Here is a 19251-nt window from a genome sequence, read left to right on the forward strand (position 1 = left end):
ACATCTAGGTACAGCATTATCACAAATTTTCAGCAGTAAATAAGTAATTGCAGCTAGTACCTGAAAAACAATAGACAAATAGCAATTCACATTTATACTTTACCAAAACACTACAGAAATCAGCAACAACATCTACTTGGTCAGTGGGACAGCAATTCAGGCACCAACATCAGGATATGAATAGGAATAAGGACAGGGGTAATGGTTTAGAATTTTGGACTATAAGATACGCTAAATCATTTAAGCATTAAGCACTGCATAAAGCAATAGAATCTCTATGTCTCAAGATACACGAGAATCCCATAATAGAATCACACGAAGAATGACCCGAACAATGGTGACTGAACATTAAATTAAACTTGTTAAATGAAAATGATTGGATAATGCATGAGGTGAGAAAGTTATGAACAATCAGAACAATAACAGATTTCACAATTTTACAATTAGTTTACTCCAAGCTCTTCTATTTGCTATTATTCCATTGACAAAATCTAAACTAATACATTTTGTGTGTAGACTTCCTCTTTGTCTGCCTCATCTGTGGATCATTTGTTTCCCCTTCACCAAAATACAAAGTCACAGAATACCGATTACAACATTTGTTACTCCATTCACCCCTTTACCCTCGAAGAAAGACATACAAGTTAGAACCATATCTTTAAACAATGAAGTCAGTCAAGTTACAGAACACAGTAGAAACATTTTATACAGCTTGCATTACACAATGACCTTGCATCTGCTTCTACTTCAATCCAGCAGAGGCCACTAAATACACATTTATTTCTATAATTTGTTTTAGCTAGGAAACACTCTTTCGTAAAGACAGAATAATGTAATCAGCTGAAGTTAGCATGAACAAAATATAGGACTTACATAAAATGGTGGCCATTCAATTAGTCACATTTCCGTCAGCACAATATTATCTAATTAATCCAAATATTCATCTGTAAGCATGATTACGTAAAGACTCAACATTTTATCAGTAATTTCTCTGCTTCCACACCCTCTTTAGATGATAATTCATTTCCAGACTTTAAAATTCTGGTGATAACTATGACCTAATAATACAGCTATATGAACACTGCAGGTTCCTCAGACATACTTATCCTTAGTTGAAGGAATCAAATCAAATCAAATCATTAACATTTATAAAGCGCGCTACTCACCCGTGCGGGTCTCAAGGCGCTAGGGGGGAAAGGGGGGGTTATCGCTGCTCGAACAGCCAAGTCTTTAGGAGTCTCCGGAAAGCGGAGTGGTCCTGGGTGGTCCTGAGGCTGGTGGGGAGGGAGTTCCAGGTCTTGGCCGCCAGGAAGGAGAAAGATCTCCCACCCGCCGTGGAGCGGCGGGTGCGAGGGACGGCAGCAAGTGCGAGGCCAGCGGAGCGGAGGGGGCGGGTGGGGACGTAGAAGCTGAGGCGTCTGTTGAGGTATTCCGGTCCCTTGTTGTGGAGGGCTTTGTGTGCGTGGGTGAGAAGACGGAAGGTGATCCTTTTGCTGACTGGGAGCCAATGCAGGTGTCTCAGGTGTGCGGAGATGTGGCTGTTGCGGGGTACGTCGAGGATGAGGCGGGCCGAGGCGTTTTGGATGCGTTGCAGGCGGTTCTGGAGTTTGGCTGTGGTCCCGGCGTAGAGGGTGTTGCCGTAGTCCAGGCGGCTCGTGACGAGGGCGTGGGTCACGGTTTTTCTGGTGTCGGCGGGGATCCAGCGGAAGATCTTACAGAGCATGCGGAGAGTGAGGAAGCAGGCGGAGGACACGGCGTTGACTTGCTTGGTCATGGTGAGAAGAGGGTCCAAGATGAAGCCGAGGTTGCGGGCGTGGTCTGCGGGGGTCGGTGCGGTGCCGAGGGCCGTGGGCCACCAGGAGTCGTCCCAGGCGGACGGGGTGTTGCCGAGGATGAGGACTTCCGTTTTTTCAGAGTTCAGCTTTAGGCGGCTGAGCCTCATCCAATCTGCGACGTCCTTCATACCCTCTTGTAGGTTGGTCTTGGCGCTGGCGGGGTCCTTGGTGAGGGAGAGTACAAGTTGGGTGTCGTCGGCGTAGGAGGTGATGATGATGTCGTGCTTGCGTACGATGTCGGCGAGGGGGCTCATGTAGACATTGAAGAGTGTCGGGCTGAGCGATGAGCCTTGAGGTACGCCGCAGATGATCTTGGTGGGTTCTGAGCGAAACGGAGGGAGGTAAACTCTTTGGGAGCGGTTAGCGAGGAAGGAGGCGATCCAGTCCAGGGCCTGGCCTTGGATCCCGGTGGAGCGTAGGCGGGTGATTAGGGTGCGGTGACAGACGGTGTCAAAGGCAGCCGAGAGGTCGAGGAGAATGAGGGCGACTGTTTCACCGTTGTCCATCAGGGTTCTGATGTCGTCTGTGACTGAGATGAGGGCGGTTTCCGTGCTGTGGTTGGTTCGGAATCCGGTTTGTGAAGGGTCGAGCAGGTTGTTGTCTTCCAGGAAGGTGGTCAGCTGTTTGTTGACGGTCTTTTCTATTACCTTGGCTGGGAAAGGTAGAAGAGAGATGGGGCGGAAGTTTTTCAGGTCGCTTGGGTCAGCCGTAGGTTTCTTTAGTAGGGCGTTGACTTCAGCGTGCTTCCAGCATTCGGGGAAGGTAGCAGAAGAAAAAGAAGAGTTGATGACGGTCTGGAGGTGCGGGGCGATGATGTCGTCGGCTTTGTTAAAGATGAAGTGCGGGCAGGGGTCCGAAGGGGCGCCGGAGTGGATAGAGTTCATGATGGATTTGGTTTCTTCCGTGTTGATGTGGGTCCAGTTGTTGAGGGTGATGTCCGGGGAAGCGGGTTCAGTGGTGTATGGTTGGGTCTGGTGTCCGAAGCTGTCGTGGAGGTCGCTGATCTTGCGATGGAAGAAAGTGGCGAGGGATTCGCACAAATCCTGTGAGGGCGTGACGGCGTTGGCGCTGGGGTTGGAGAACTCTTTGACGATGCTGAAGAGTTCTCTGCTGTTGTGGCTGTTTTTGTCTAGTCTGTCGGTGAAAAAGTTCCTTTTGGCAGTGCGGATCAGGTGGTGGTGTTCGCGTGTAGCGTTCTTGAGGGCGGTCATGTTGTCAGCGGTGTGGTCCTTGCGCCAGGCCTTCTCAAGGGCACGACAAGTTTTCTTTGATTCTTTGAGGGTGTCAGAGAACCAGAGAGGTTTTTTGGTGTTGGTCTGTCGATGCGTGCATTTGAGGGGAGCAAGGTTGTCAGCGCAGTTGGAGATCCAGTTTGTGAGGTTGAGAGCTGCGTCGTTGGGGTCGGTGGTGAGGGTGGGTTGGTTGGCGGCGAGAGCGGAGAAGAGTTGCTCTTCAGGGATCTTGTTCCACTGTCGATGAGGGATGGGTTGAGTGCGGAGGTGGGAGGTCTCGCGTCGGAATGTGAAGTGGACGCAGCTGTGGTCGGTCCAGTGTAGGGCAGAGGTGTGGCTGAAGAAGACGTGTTTGCTGGCGGAGAAGATAGGGTCGAGCGTGTGTCCGGCGATGTGGGTGGCGGTGTTCACCAGTTGTTTGAGGCCGAGGTTGGCGAGGTTGTCGAGCAGGGTGGTGGTGTTGGGGTCGTTGTTTTGTTCCAGATGGAAGTTGAGGTCGCCTAGGAGGATGTAGTCCGGTGAGGCGAGAGCGTGCGGGGAGATGAAGTCGGCGATGGCGTCGCTGAAAGAGGCGCGAGGTCCGGGAGGACGGTAGACGAGGGATCCTCTGAGGGTGGTCCTTGGGTCGGTGCGAATCTGAAAATGCAGGTGTTCAGCGGCGAGGGGGGGGTCTTCGGTGGAGGTGGTGACGCTGATGGAGTCTTTGAAGATGATGGCGACACCTCCTCCTACTTGGTTGGTGCGGTCTTTTCTGGAGATCTTGTAGCCTTCGGGGATGGCGGGTAGCGATGTCTGGAGCAGAGGAGGCGTTCATCCATGTCTCCGTGATGAAGGCGACGTCCGGGGCTGTGGAGTCCAGGAGGTCCCAAAGTTCAACGGCGTGCTTGTGGACGGAACGAGCGTTGATCAGGATGCACTTGAGGTGGTTGATGGCGCGTGGGCTTGTGGTCGTGGTAGTTGCGTGGTGGAAGATGCGTTTGCAGGAGTTGCAGGCGAAGGGTCCATGGGTGCGTTTGGGGTGAGCTAGGAAGCAGGTTTTGGAGCGCCCTGGGTTGAGGGCGTGGAGGGTGGTGGGGTCGTAGCGGATCAGCGGGGCTTGGGGGAGCTGGGGACCAGGGGTCGTGGCGCTGGGCGCGGGCCAGGCACGGACGGGCGCAGGCGGGCTTGCCTCTGGCGCGCCTCCGGCGCGCCAGCGGCGTGCCCGCTGCGCGCACCCGCTGCGCAGTCGTGCAGCGGCCGCCATAAGAGGTAGGAGGGGGGGGGAGGGGTCAGCTGGGGGCGAATGGGAGCTGGGGGGCGGGGGCGTGCAGGAGGTCGCGGCGGGAAAGCGCGAGGGAGGGGGGGGACAGGTAGAGTGAGAGGAGCTGGGGGAGGGGGTTTAGGGTGGAGGAGGGTGAGTGTTAGGAGGTTTGGAGATTAGGGAGAGAGATAGGAGTAGGGTTGTGAAGATAGGGGAGGGGGGGTTGTAGAGGTGGGTGAGGGAGAGAGGTAGAGTGAGAGGATAGGGAGATAGGTAGTAGAGGGGGTGGCGGGAGGGGGGGAGAGATAGAGAAATAGATAGAGAAAATAGATAGAGAAGTCGATAGATAGGGAAATAGATAGATAGACAGATAGGTAGGTAGGAGGAGGTGGAGAGTGGGGGAGTTAGATAGTGAGATAGGGAGCTAGAGAGATAGGAAGATAGGAGGAGTGAGGGAGGTAGATAGCGAACGGGTTAGCTAGGGGTGAGAGAGGGGGAGGCGAGTGAGGGAGGGGGATGAGGAAGGAGCAGGAGGGCAGGCTCGGGGGAAGAAGACGGAGGAGGTAGAAGAGCCGAAGACAGGAGAACAGAAGACAGAAGAACAGAAGACAGAAGAACAGAAGACCGGAAGAGCAGAAGACAGAAGAACAGAAGAACAGAAGAACAGAAGACAGAAGCACAGAAGATCGGAAGAGCAGAAGAACAGAGAAGAACAGAGAAGAACACAGAAGAACCGAGAAGAAGAACACAGAAGCACCGAGAAGAAGAACACAGAAGCACCGAGAAGAACAGAGAAGAAGAACACAGAAGACCGGAAGAACACAGAAGAACAGAAGGGAAGAACAGAAGAACAGAAGAGAAGAACAGAAGAACACAGAAGAAGATTGCAGAGGGGGAGCGAGGAGGAAGAGACAGAGAGGAGGAAAAGAAGCAGGAGCAGGAGAGAAGGTGAGTGGCTCGGGGCAGGGCGAGGGGCTGGGAGGAGGGGGGTACTTACAGTTAGGTGGGTCTCAGGAACACAGGAACTCGGGAACTTGGAGGAGCTGCAGTGGCAGGGGGAGCGACCTACCCTTGGGTCAAGGGTCGCTACCACTGTCGCGCAGCGGCCGCCATAAGAGGTAGGAGGGGGGGGGAGGGGTCAGCTGGGGGCGAATGGGAGCTGGGGGCGGGGGCGTGCAGGAGGTCGCGGCGGGAAAGCGCGAGGGAGGGGGGGGACAGGTAGAGTGAGAGGAGCTGGGGGAGGGGGTTTAGGGTGGAGGAGGGTGAGTGTTAGGAGGTTTGGAGATTAGGGAGAGAGATAGGAGTAGGGTTGTGAAGATAGGGGAGGGGGGGTTGTAGAGGTGGGTGAGGGAGAGAGGTAGAGTGAGAGGATAGGGAGATAGGTAGTAGAGGGGGTGGTGGGAGGGGGGGAGAGATAGAGAAATAGATAGAGAAAATAGATAGAGAAGTCGATAGATAGGGAAATAGATAGATAGACAGATAGGTAGGTAGGAGGAGGTGGAGAGTGAGGGAGTTAGATAGTGAGATAGGGAGCTAGAGAGATAGGAAGATAGGAGGAGTGAGGGAGGTAGATAGCGAACGGGTTAGCTAGGGGTGAGAGAGGGGGAGGCGAGTGAGGGAGGGGGATGAGGAAGGAGCAGGAGGGCAGGCTCGGGGGAAGAAGACGGAGGAGGTAGAAGAGCCGAAGACAGGAGAACAGAAGACAGGAGAACAGAAGACAGAAGAACAGAAGACAGAAGAACAGAAGACCGGAAGAGCAGAAGACAGAAGAACAGAAGAACAGAAGAACAGAAGACAGAAGCACAGAAGATCGGAAGAGCAGAAGAACAGAGAAGAACAGAGAAGAACAGAGAAGAACACAGAAGAACCGAGAAGAAGAACACAGAAGCACCGAGAAGAACAGAGAAGAAGAACACAGAAGACCGGAAGAACACAGAAGAACAGAAGGGAAGAACAGAAGAACAGAAGAGAAGAACAGAAGAACACAGAAGAAGATTGCAGAGGGGGAGCGAGGAGGAAGAGACAGAGAGGAGGAAAAGAAGCAGGAGCAGGAGAGAAGGTGAGTGGCGCGGGGCAGGGCGAGGGGCTGGGAGGAGGGGGGTACTTACAGTTAGGTGGGTCTCAGGAACACAGGAACTCGGGAACTTGGAGGAGCTGCAGCGGCAGGGGGAGCGACCTACCCTTGGGTCAAGGGTCGCTACCACTGTCGCGCAGCGGCCGCCATAAGAGGTAGGAGGGGGGGGGAGGGGTCAGCTGGGGGCGAATGGGAGCTGGGGGGCGGGGGCGTGCAGGAGGTCGCGGCGGGAAAGCGTGAGGGAGGGGGGGGGACAGGTAGAGTGAGAGGAGCTGGGGGAGGGGGTTTAGGGTGGAGGAGGGTGAGTGTTAGGAGGTTTGGAGATTAGGGAGAGAGATAGGAGTAGGGTTGTGAAGATAGGGGAGGGGGGGTTGTAGAGGTGGGTGAGGGAGAGAGGTAGAGTGAGAGGATAGGGAGATAGGTAGTAGAGGGGGGTGGCGGGAGGGGGGGAGAGATAGAGAAATAGATAGAGAAAATAGATAGAGAAGTCGATAGATAGGGAAATAGATAGATAGACAGATAGGTAGGTAGGAGGAGGTGGAGAGTGGGGGAGTTAGATAGTGAGATAGGGAGCTAGAGAGATAGGAAGATAGGAGGAGTGAGGGAGGTAGATAGCGAACGGGTTAGCTAGGGGTGAGAGAGGGGGAGGCGAGTGAGGGAGGGGGATGAGGAAGGAGCAGGAGGGCAGGCTCGGGGGAAGAAGACGGAGGAGGTAGAAGAGCCGAAGACAGGAGAACAGAAGACAGAAGAACAGAAGACAGAAGAACAGAAGACCAGAAGAGCAGAAGAGCAGAAGACAGAAGAACAGAAGAACAGAAGAACAGAAGACAGAAGCACAGAAGATCGGAAGAGCAGAAGAACAGAGAAGAACAGAGAAGAACAGAGAAGAACACAGAAGAACCGAGAAGAAGAACACAGAAGCACCGAGAAGAACAGAGAAGAAGAACACAGAAGACCGGAAGAACACAGAAGAACAGAAGGGAAGAACAGAAGAACAGAAGAGAAGAACAGAAGAACACAGAAGAAGATTGCAGAGGGGGAGCGAGGAGGAAGAGACAGAGAGGAGGAAAAGAAGCAGGAGCAGGAGAGAAGGTGAGTGGCGCGGGGCAGGGCGAGGGGCTGGGAGGAGGGGGGTACTTACAGTTAGGTGGGTCTCAGGAACACAGGAACTCGGGAACTTGGAGGAGCTGCAGCGGCAGGGGGAGCGACCTACCCTTGGGTCAAGGGTCGCTACCACTGTCGCGCAGCGGCCGCCATAAGAGGTAGGAGGGGGGGGGAGGGGTCAGCTGGGGGCGAATGGGAGCTGGGGGGCGGGGGCGTGCAGGAGGTCGCGGCGGGAAAGCGCGAGGGAGGGGGGGGGGAAAGGTAGAGTGAGAGGAGCTGGGGGAGGGGGTTTAGGGTGGAGGAGGGTGAGTGTTAGGAGGTTTGGAGATTAGGGAGAGAGATAGGAGTAGGGTTGTGAAGATAGGGGAGGGGGGGTTGTAGAGGTGGGTGAGGGAGAGAGGTAGAGTGAGAGGATAGGGAGATAGGTAGTAGAGGGGGTGGCGGGAGGGGGGGAGAGATAGAGAAATAGATAGAGAAAATAGATAGAGAAGTCGATAGATAGGGAAATAGATAGATAGACAGATAGGTAGGTAGGAGGAGGTGGAGAGTGGGGGAGTTAGATAGTGAGATAGGGAGCTAGAGAGATAGGAAGATAGGAGGAGTGAGGGAGGTAGATAGCGAACGGGTTAGCTAGGGGTGAGAGAGGGGGAGGCGAGAGAGGGAGGGGGATGAGGAAGGAGCAGGAGGGCAGGCTCGGGGGAAGAAGACGGAGGAGGTAGAAGAGCCGAAGACAGGAGAACAGAAGACAGAAGAACAGAAGACAGAAGAACAGAAGACCGGAAGAGCAGAAGACAGAAGAACAGAAGAACAGAAGAACAGAAGACAGAAGCACAGAAGATCGGAAGAGCAGAAGAACAGAGAAGAACAGAGAAGAACAGAGAAGAACAGAGAAGAACACAGAAGAACCGAGAAGAAGAACACAGAAGCACCGAGAAGAACAGAGAAGAAGAACACAGAAGACCGGAAGAACACAGAAGAACAGAAGGGAAGAACAGAAGAACAGAAGAGAAGAACAGAAGAACACAGAAGAAGATTGCAGAGGGGGAGCGAGGAGGAAGAGACAGAGAGGAGGAAAAGAAGCAGGAGCAGGAGAGAAGGTGAGTGGCGCGGGGCAGGGCGAGGGGCTGGGAGGAGGGGGGTACTTACAGTTAGGTGGGTCTCAGGAACACAGGAACTCGGGAACTTGGAGGAGCTGCAGCGGCAGGGGGAGCGACCTACCCTTGGGTCAAGGGTCGCTACCACTGTCGCGCAGCGGCCGCCATAAGAGGTAGGAGGGGGGGGGAGGGGTCAGCTGGGGGCGAATGGGAGCTGGGGGCGGGGGCGTGCAGGAGGTCGCGGCGGGAAAGCGCGAGGGAGGGGGGGGACAGGTACAGTGAGAGGAGCTGTGTTAAAATAGTGTCACAGCCTCCCTTTCGTCTTCTAATAAAATCGATTAAAACCCCATGGTCCTTTTTCTGAAACTTGCAGCTTAGAATGGAAAAAACATACAATATTATCACATTATGCCCTATCGTGAAGTGTGGAACTTGGACTGGGAAAGTGAAACATAAACGTTGGGTGTGCCATTATGCCTCACAGGACTGAAATAATAGTGTAATCAACAAAACTTATATTGTGTACCTTAACGTTACTAATGTAAAGTGGAGCATTTAAACGTATTATTGAATGCGTTTATTTATTCGCAAGTGTGCCCATCTGAGTCTATAGTTAATGAAAAGTATATTGAGTACCTGTGATAGTGTGGTACGGGAGGATGCTTTGGTGAGGACAAAAGGTGCGCTAACAAACTGAGACAGATGACTCCTGTTTGTGTACCAGGATCCACAAGACACGTCATCCTGACGTTCGAATTGTGGGATGAGATTTTGATGGGAGTTGTCAATTTCACTGTGCAAGGAAGATGGGAAATGACTTGTGTTGGTGACATGGATTTCGCAAAGGTTCTGTAGGTTTAATTAGTATTCACCTAGTCAGACAAGAACAGATTCCCATGAGACTTAGAGGGGTACTGACCTCTCTACTCTTTTTCCTGTTGAGTGGCTTTATGCTACGCAACACCTCTCTATCAGAACCTCTACTGAGGTTTCTGCTATGCTAACACTTTTCTATAATTCCATCATTTCCTATACTGCTTAAAGATAATTAAGATTTCCCTAGGATTATGATGTTGACAGCTCTCTCCTCATGGAATTAGAGTGTTTACTGTGACTTGGTGGGCAGCAGCTGTAAAGCTGCTGCTAAACCACAGCAAATAGCTATGTCCTGAGGGTGGCATCCCAGGACATAGCAGGAGCCCGCTCTGGGGGGGTGGTGGCCCCCAGGGCCATCAGTGGCTCCTCGAGGGGGGCTGCACATCCCCCTTCCATGAAAATAGCCCTGGGGAGGTGATCGTCCTCAGGGCTGCAGCGGGTCCAAAACTAACCCTCTATTTTGTAGTGATTACCTCAGGAAGGTGGTGTTCCCCTGGGCTGTGGGGGGCTGAAAAGCACCCCACACAGAATAAAATTGAAGTCCTGGGGAGGTGGTGGTCCCCAGGTCTGTGTGGGGGCTGTGGAGCCTCCCGCATACAGTTAGATTAACGCTCCAGGACAGTGGCGGTCCCCTGAGCTGTTGGGAGGCACATGCCCCCCTCACAGAACTAAATTCAAGTCCAGGGAGGTGTTGGGCCCAGGGCTGTGGTGGGCCAGGTGGACCCCGCATTAGATAAGCAATACCCCCGGGACTTGGCCCATTCGGGGACTCCAGAATTACAAAGCGCAGGAGCCCGTACTTTGTTGTTTTAAAAATTATTTTCAACTTTGGCGGTCTTTTGGTGGCAGCCACCAAAAGACCACCATGCAGGCGGTCATCCACACACCATATTGTGACTTACACCATGAAGACCACCAAAAAAACAGGTAAAATTCTGAAGCCGCCAGGACACTGTAGGGTGAGAAAGAGAAGGTGCCACCACCAGCACCGCCAGCCCGACACAAATCGGTCAGAGCCCACTACTGTCAGAACACAACAGCACATTGGACAGTTTGAATACACCACACCTAACACACATCCATACACCCGACACACCCGACACACCTACACGCTGCATTACATAACACACCCCTACACAACCCACAATCCTTTGCTACTGAAACACCATTGTGAGATACTGAGAGCAGGCAATGACATAGAGAGAGCACCCTTACACTATAGGCACACAACACGCATCACACACCACACACCAACACAACTTACACATAACACACATGACAAGCACACGCATTCCAAGACAAGCGTCTATCCCTCACAACGCACCACCCAGACCCCATCAATTACCGAACACTGCACCCTTACACACACAACCCCCCTCACACTGTTAACACAACCATGTCACCACAAAAGTACCCACGTTTCACTGACAATGATTACCTGGCAATTACAGCAATGCAATGGCACACCACAATGGCAACCAAGGCTAAACACAGCTACACCACAGTGACAAATCCAAATGGCCACTGATCCATATTCCCAAGCCTGAAATGGACTGAACATGGGTTGGAAAGTAAAATGGCATACTCCATTCACATGCACAGCATCCAGAGACAGGACCATTACCCATGCATACTCACATACTGGGACACCATGATGCAATGTGCAGCCAAATTGTGTGACTTATAGCAAGCCTGACTATTCACTAGGTAACAGAGCTGAACAGTCATGTGAAGTATCAGACTGCTAAAGTTGTCCTAAGTGGGAGGGGTATGCTCAGACGTGGGTCCCTTGCTCACTGTGCCACTGGATTCAAGCTAGCCTGGCTGATGAAAGGGGATACCCTGAAACCGGTCCCAAGATGCTTGTTTTCGGACCAGGGAGGACCTGGCCTGGCAGTTCGGGCTAGACTGTTCTCATGTGGACCAGGGTCAAGACTGATTTGCATATGGCTGGGTCCATACTGGGGTGGCATGGTGAGCAAAAGAACAATGGATTAAACCCAGATCTGTGACTGGGGGTGAGTGTTTGCATTGTTCAGCACTCCGTCCATCATCCTTTTGTGTTGCTAAAGTTGCCCTAAGTGGGAGGGTTATGCCCAGACGTGGGTCCCTTGCTCCCTGTGCCACTGGATTCAAGCTAGCCTGGCTGATGAAGGGTGATACCCTGAAACCGGTCCCAGGATTCTTGTTTCCAGTCCAGGGAGGACCTGGCCTGACAGTTTGGGCTGGACTGTTCCCATGTGGAACAGGGTTAATACTGATTTGCATATGGCCTGGTCCAAACTGGGGTGGCATGGTGAGCAAAAGAACGATGGATTAAACCCAGATCTGTGACTGGGGGTGAGTGTTTGCATTGTTCAGCACTCCATCCATCATCCTTTTGTGTTGCTAAAGTATCAGACAGAACCAGAACCACTGGCCAGGAAACTAACTCCCAAGTCCTGGGAGCATACCAAACTTCCCAGGACACGATGGGCCAAATTATCACCATGTTGAGGGAAAATCAGGGGCTGCAGGGGGGATACAACCAGGAGGTCATGCAGCAATGGCAGGCACACAATGTCACCATGGCCTCCATTGCAGGGGTGCTGAGGGACATCAACACTACCCTGCTTGGTTACGCCACCCACCTTCAGGCCCCTTCCACTAGCAATGTTACATCTGCCCCATATACATCAGCAGCACCTAGAAGAATGGAGGCCCTTCCAGAGGAACCACATGCCTCAGACACCCCTCCCTCTCTAACTGAAGACTCTCCTCCACACACACAGTAAACATGGACGTCTACCCAGACATCCGGCTGCAACAGATGGTAGGACAAAGCCCACTGCCAGGAAGTGAAACTCTCCTGATGATTTGTCACCCTTGTGTGCCACTGAGACGCACTGTTGATTTTTCTTAGACAGAACTCTATTTTCCCATGGTACAAGGACACAGGACTGTGTAACCAACAGTTGTAGCAGCTACTCTGAGTAATCCATCTAACATGTCACCAATCATCACCTTTCTTTTTACTTTGTTCACATTCCTTTTGACTATTAAAAATCTTAAATGCACAATGAATCACATTTGGACACAGCTACTGTATATGTGTCTTTAATGATACATTAACAAATGTAATCTTTTACAATTGTGGTCTGGTAATGCCCCCTGATCCAAACCGGTAGTGTAATGGCCATCAGTCAGAGCCTCCCTCAGCAGGATACACATGACAACAATAATATCACTGGACAGATGTCGGAGAGTTAGGTTGAAATCCAGAGCAACACCAGGGCATAGTCCGCATACCGATCTGCAATTAGAGCATTACAGAAAGTACCATCAGGATGGAAGGCATGGTCCAACATAAAGCACATTTGCAGGTCATAGATGTCATGCCCATTGTAGAATACCTCCAAAGCAGGGCCATCCAGATTGGACTTATATATCACCAGTCACAGGCTCTTCACAAAATCCATTTTACCAGCTGTCACGTACACCTCTCATGTCTGTAATAAATTACCTCAAGCCATAGGTAGCAGAGCCACAGAATAAGTTCCACATTCAGTGGGTGGAAGGAAATGAGAATAGGAGAATGCAGGAAACATAGCTCAATACTGGTCAGTCCTTTAGAGAAGTGTAAGGAAATGCCTCCTTGGCATGGTTACCCCCTGACCTTTTGCCTTTGCTGATGCTATGTTTTGAATTGAAAGTGTGCTGAGGCCTGCTAACCAGGCCCCAGCACCAGTGTTCTTTCCCTAACCTGTACTTTTGATTCCACAATTGGCACACCCTGGCATCCAGATAAGTCCCTTGTAACTGGTACCCCTGGTACCAAGGGCCCTGATGCCAGGGAAGGTCTCTAAGGGCTGCAGCATGTCTTATGCCACCCTAGAGACCCCTCACTCAGCACAGACACACTGCTTACCAGCTTGTGTGTGCTAGTGAGAACAAAATGAGTAAGTCGACATGGCACTCCCCTCAGGGTGCCATGCCAGCCTCTCACTGCCTATACAGTATAGGTCAGACACCCCTCTAGCAGGCCTTACAGCCCTAAGGCAGGGTGCACTATACCATAGGTGAGGGCACCAGTGCATGAGCACTGTGCCCCTACAGTGTCTAAGCAAAACCTTAGACATTGTAAGTGCAGGGTAGCCATAAGAGTATATGGTCTGGGAGTCTGTCAAACACGAACTCCACAGCACCATAATGGCTACACTGAAAACTGGGAAGTTTGGTATCAAACTTCTCAGCACAATAAATGCACACTGATGCCAGTGTACATTTTATTGTAAAATACACCCCAGAGGGCACCTTAGAGGTGCCCCCTGAAACCTAACCGACTATCTGTGTAGGCTGACTGGTTCCAGCAGCCTGCCACACTAGAGACATGTTGCTGGCCCCATGGGGAGAGTGCCTTTGTCACTCTGAGGCCAGTAACAAAGCCTGCACTGGGTGGAGATGCTAACACCTCCCCCAGGCAGGAGCTGTAACACCTGGCGGTGAGCCTCATAGGCTCACCCCTTTGTCACAGCACCGCAGGACACTCCAGCTTAGTGGAGTTGCCCGCCCCCTCCGGCCACGGCCCCCACTTTTGGCGGCAAGGCTGGAGGAAACAAAGAAAACAACAAGGAGGAGTCACTGACCAGTCAGGACAGCCCCTAAGGTGTCCTGAGCTGAAGTGACTCTAACTTTTAGAAATCCTCCATCTTGCAGATGGAGGATTCCCCCAATAGGATTAGGGATGTGACCCCCTCCCCTTGGGAGGAGACACAAAGAGGGTGTACTCACCCTCAGGGCTAGTAGCCATTGGCTACTAACCCCCAGACCTAAACACGCCCTTAAATTTAGTATTTAAGGGCTTCCCTGAACCTAGAAAAACAGATTCCTGCAACTAACAAGAAGAAGAGGACTGCTGAGCTGAAAAACCCCTGCAGAGGAAGAACAGAAGACACCAACTGCTTTGGCCCCAGACTTACCGGCCTGTCTCCTGCCTTCCAAAAGAAACCTGCTCCAGCGACGCTTTCCAAGGGACCAGCGACCTCTGAATCCTCTGAGGACTGCCCAGCTTCGAGAAAGACAAGAAACTCCCAAGGACAGCGGCACTGCTCCAAAAGAACTGCAACTTTGTTTCAAGTAGCAGATTTAAAGACCCCTGCAACTCCCCGCAAGAAGCGTGAGACTTGCAACACTGCACCCGGCGACCCCGACTCGACTGGTGGAGAAACAACGCTTCAGGGAGGACCCTCCGGCAACTCTACGACTGTGAGTAACCAAAGTTGTCCCCCCTGAGCCCCCACAGCGACGCCTGCAGAGGGAATCCCCAGGCTCCCCCTGACCGCGACTGTCTGAACTCCATTTCCCGACGGCTGGAAAAGACCCTGCACCCGCAGCCCCCAGCACCTGAAGGATCGGAACTTCTGTGCAGGAGTGACCCCCAGGAGGCCCTCTCCCTTGCCCAGGTGGTGGCTACCCCGAGGAGCCCCCCCTTGCCTGCCTGCATCGCTGAAGAGACCCCTTGATCTCTCATTGAAAACCATTGTAAACCCGACGCGTGTTTGCACACTGCACCCGCCCGCCCCCGCGCTGCTGAGGGTGTACTTTTTGTGCTGACTTGTGTCCCCCCCGGTGCCCTACAAAAACCCCCTGGTCTGCCCTCCGAAGACGCGGGTACTTACCTGCTGGCAGACTGGAACCGGGGCACCCCCTTCTCTCCATTGAAGCCTATGTGTTTTGGGCACCTCTTTGACCTTTGCACCTGACCGGCCCTGAGCTGCTGGTGTGATAACTTTGGGGTTGCTCTGAACCCCCAACGGTGGGCTACCTTGGACCAAAAACTGAAACCTGTAAGTGACTTACTTGCCTGTTAAAACTAACAATACTTTACCTCCCCCAGGAACTGTGAAAATTGCACTGTGTCGACTTCTAAAACAGCTTATTGTGTTTTATGTAAAAAGTATACATGCTAATGAAATGATTCAAAGTTCCTAGAGTACTTACCTGCAATACCTTTCAAATGAGAAATTACATGTAAAATTTGAACCCGTGGTTCTTAAAATAAACTAAGAAAATATATTTTTCTATAACAAAACCTATTGGCTGGATTTGTCTCTGAGTGTGTGTTCCTCATTTATTGCCTGTGTGTATGTACAACAAATGCTTAACACTACTCCTTGGATAAGCCTACTGCTCAACCACACTACCACAAAATAGAGCATTAGTATTATCTCTTTTTGCCACTTTCTTACCTCTAAGGGGAACCCTTGGACTCTGTGCATGCTATTCCTTACTTTGAAATAGCACATACAGAGCCAACTTCCTACAAGAAGTGAATGTTGGAATCTGTTGTAATAACACATGTTAGAGCTGAACTACTATTACTGTATACCTTACATCCTATCTGTCTGCTTTCATAGCTCACATATAGGCATTGTACCTCATTACACCCCCGATGATGATTCAAGTTAGGAGGTGTAATATCAGCAATCCACTTCTGAATGTACGTATTCAAGACTTGAAAAGGCCCACTCAGCATACCTGTATGTCACTGGAAGTACTAATTGATGGGCTCTGTCCTATAGGCAGCTGCTCCTTCTTCCTCTGGCCCTTCATCACTTGCCATATCAGCATTTCCAGCCATTAGTCCAGCTGCCTCACCCTCATCAGCTAGCAATGGTATCTGATGTCTCAGGGCTTGATTGTGAAGCATGCAGCAGGCAACGATGATTTGGCAAACCTTGTGGGGCGAGAAGAGGAGGGCACCTCCTGATAGGTCCAGATACCTGAATCTTGCTTTCAGAAGGCTGAAAGTTTGCTCAAGTACATGCCTTGTCCTCCAGTGGGCCTCATTGAAACGGAGTTCCTCTGGGGTGGCTGGGTACCTCACTGGTGTCAACAGCGAAGGAAGGTTTGGATAGCCAGAGTCACTTGTGAACATAACTGTAAGACAATTGAAATAGTAGGATCAGCTACTGGCCAGAATGTGGCGAGAGGTGACATAACATTGAAACACATAACAATGCGTACTTACCAAGCCGCCAGGCCCTCTCTCTGTGTAGTCTGACATCATGTGTGTGACATCTGCAATATGTAGGAGTCATACACTGATCCAGGAAACTTGGCTGTCACTTGTGAAATGCACTGGGCTGCCAGACCCACCACCTGCACATTGATAGAGAGGTAGTTCTTCCTGTTCCTATACACCTGTTCATTGGCAGTGGGGGGGGGGGCAGGGTTTCATGTGTGCTTTCAATAGCCCCTACCACATGAGGAAAGAGCCCCACCTCATAAATGTCTGCCTTCACATAGGCCTAATCCACTCTTTGGGGGAACCTGATGTATTTGTTCAGGTGTTTCAACAAAGCATACAGTACACCCTTCAAAACCAGACTGTACATGGGCTGAGACATGCCTGCTGTTAAGGTGACAGTATTCTGAAACGAGCCTGTGGCAAGGTAATGTAGCACTGACAATACTTGTACTATGTGAGGTATACAATAGGGATAGCGAATGGCTGGCATCAAATCTGGCTCCAACTGTCTACATAGATCCATGATGGTCTGACAATTCAGACAATATGTCTGGATGACATGCCAGTCCTCCATGGTTGCCAGGTTTACTAGTGGACAGTACACTGGTGGTTGCCTCACTCTCTGCATGGCAGGATATCTATGTTGAGAGGAGAGAATGTACAATGAGTCTTGCAGGAGGCACATGTCTGCAGCAAATGGTATAAAAGCTCACACCTAACATCTATAGGGGATGCATAGCACTGCTGACATATATAATACAGACCATGGATATGCACATGTTACACCCTCATTGCTGCACATTGGCTAACATGTAAGTCAGACAGGGCTTATGTAACATATGTAATTGAACATGTGTCGGTGACTGAGCAGTCCTGCAATGATCACACATATATATTTTTTAATCTATCTATAAGTAGCCATAACCAATATACCTCCAAGTAGCTTAACAGAGCTATCCACATATATACAGCCTCAACATGTCATTGTGTCAAGATTGTCACATTATGTTGCAAAACCATGATGGCACAACAGAGGGTTACACAGATATTTGAGGGAGTAAGTGTCTGACACACTTAATTAAGTAGATCCATCAATTAATGTGCCCAAAATGGCAGGCGTCTGACCTACTATAGTGGACAGTTGGAACTGACCTAAGTCCACCAGCGGAAGTCTTCATGGCGGTAGGTGGTTGCAACCACTGTGCAACTTGTCATTGGTTAACATTGCTGCCTTTGGCAGACTGGGGCCAATGTTAATGATGGTCCTGTATGTGGTGGCCGTGACCGCTATTTTCTCGAGCCTTGCTCACTTGACTTCTGACACTGTTGCAAGTAAGACCTCCACGATGTGAGCTGCTGTGCACTGCCTCTGGGAGCCATCATGCCACATCCTGCAGGTGATAGGGCCTGTCTTTACCCAGGAAGCTGGTGGAGGAGGTCCTACCCCTGTATAGACAACGATATGGGGCACCAGAGGAGCAGGTGAGTCCAATGCCACAGCCATATGTGATAGGGGTTGTGTGTGACGTTGAATCAGGCATGTGTACTGGTGAGGGAGTAAATGCATGCAAATGGCATATAGTTAAGGTGTGTGAGCAGAGATTATGGGTATGTATGGGCACTTGCTGTGACAGATGTGTAATGACCACTCCTGTTGGTATAGTGCATGTGTACCTGACTTTATACTTTTGACTGTGTCATCCATGCAGGTGAATGCCCATCTGAAGAAGGGGATCTGGCATGCCATCGCCAAACAAGTGCAGACCCTAGGGGTCCACAGCCAGCGGAGCACCCATTGTCATAAGCGGTGGGAGGACACAAGATGCTGGGCCCGGAAGACCGTGGAGACCCAGCTGGGGAAGTCCTCTCAACAAGGGAGGGGTGCCCATCAGACCCTGAACCCCTAATGGCCCGCGATTTGGCAGTGGCCTACCCTGAGGTGGATGGGCATTTGAGGGCAACACAGCAGCCACGCGAGGGTAAGTACTGACTGTATCCTGGTACTTGGCTCTGGTTGTATGGTGTTTGTCACAGAAGCTATAGTGACACAGCAATGTAGAAGGTGCTACATGCATGTAGACTAGTCGAAGCAGTAGTTCCCACCTTACCTGAGTATTAGATGTAGATGTGGCATCATGGTTTGCTATGGGTAAGTTCAGTTCACCTGTATCAAGACATCTCTATGACTGCATGTGGAGATGCTCAAATGACAATGCCACATGTGTGACTCCAACCTGCCATTTCTATAGATGTGAGCTGGTGTATCATCCTACCCATTGAGTATAACTTGGTCCATCCATCAGCATCTGAGTGTTAGTGGCTCTAAGCTGTCTGTCCACTCTCATCTGTGTTGCTCACCTATATTAGCACCTGGGTGACTAATTTATTTGGTACAAGGACTATTAATATCTAATACTGCCACAGGTATAGACTCCAGGTGAGGCGGCCATCTCATTTACACTACAGATACATCCTGTATAGGACAGAACATATGGGTTTATAGTTGTATCCCCATTGTCGTTTATCTTCATTCTACGGGGTATGTGGAGGTAGCAAGAGAATTAGATTCTATTTTGGGTGTCTGATTTGGTATATTTGGACTCATCATGCATTTCCATGAGGTTGACATGTGAGCATTTCACCTTTAACCCAATGGCTTTGTTCCAAGGTGGTAAGTGCCTAGGCAGAACTAGCCTTTGACAATATGCAATGTCAATGCTATGTGTTCCAGTGCCCTACCAATTACAGTGCAACATTGGTTAGTTACTGCCTACATCATGTCTCAAT

This window comes from Pleurodeles waltl, chromosome 5, assembly GCF_031143425.1.
Source record: "Pleurodeles waltl isolate 20211129_DDA chromosome 5, aPleWal1.hap1.20221129, whole genome shotgun sequence".
NCBI classification, from domain to species: Eukaryota; Metazoa; Chordata; class Amphibia; order Caudata; family Salamandridae; genus Pleurodeles; species Pleurodeles waltl.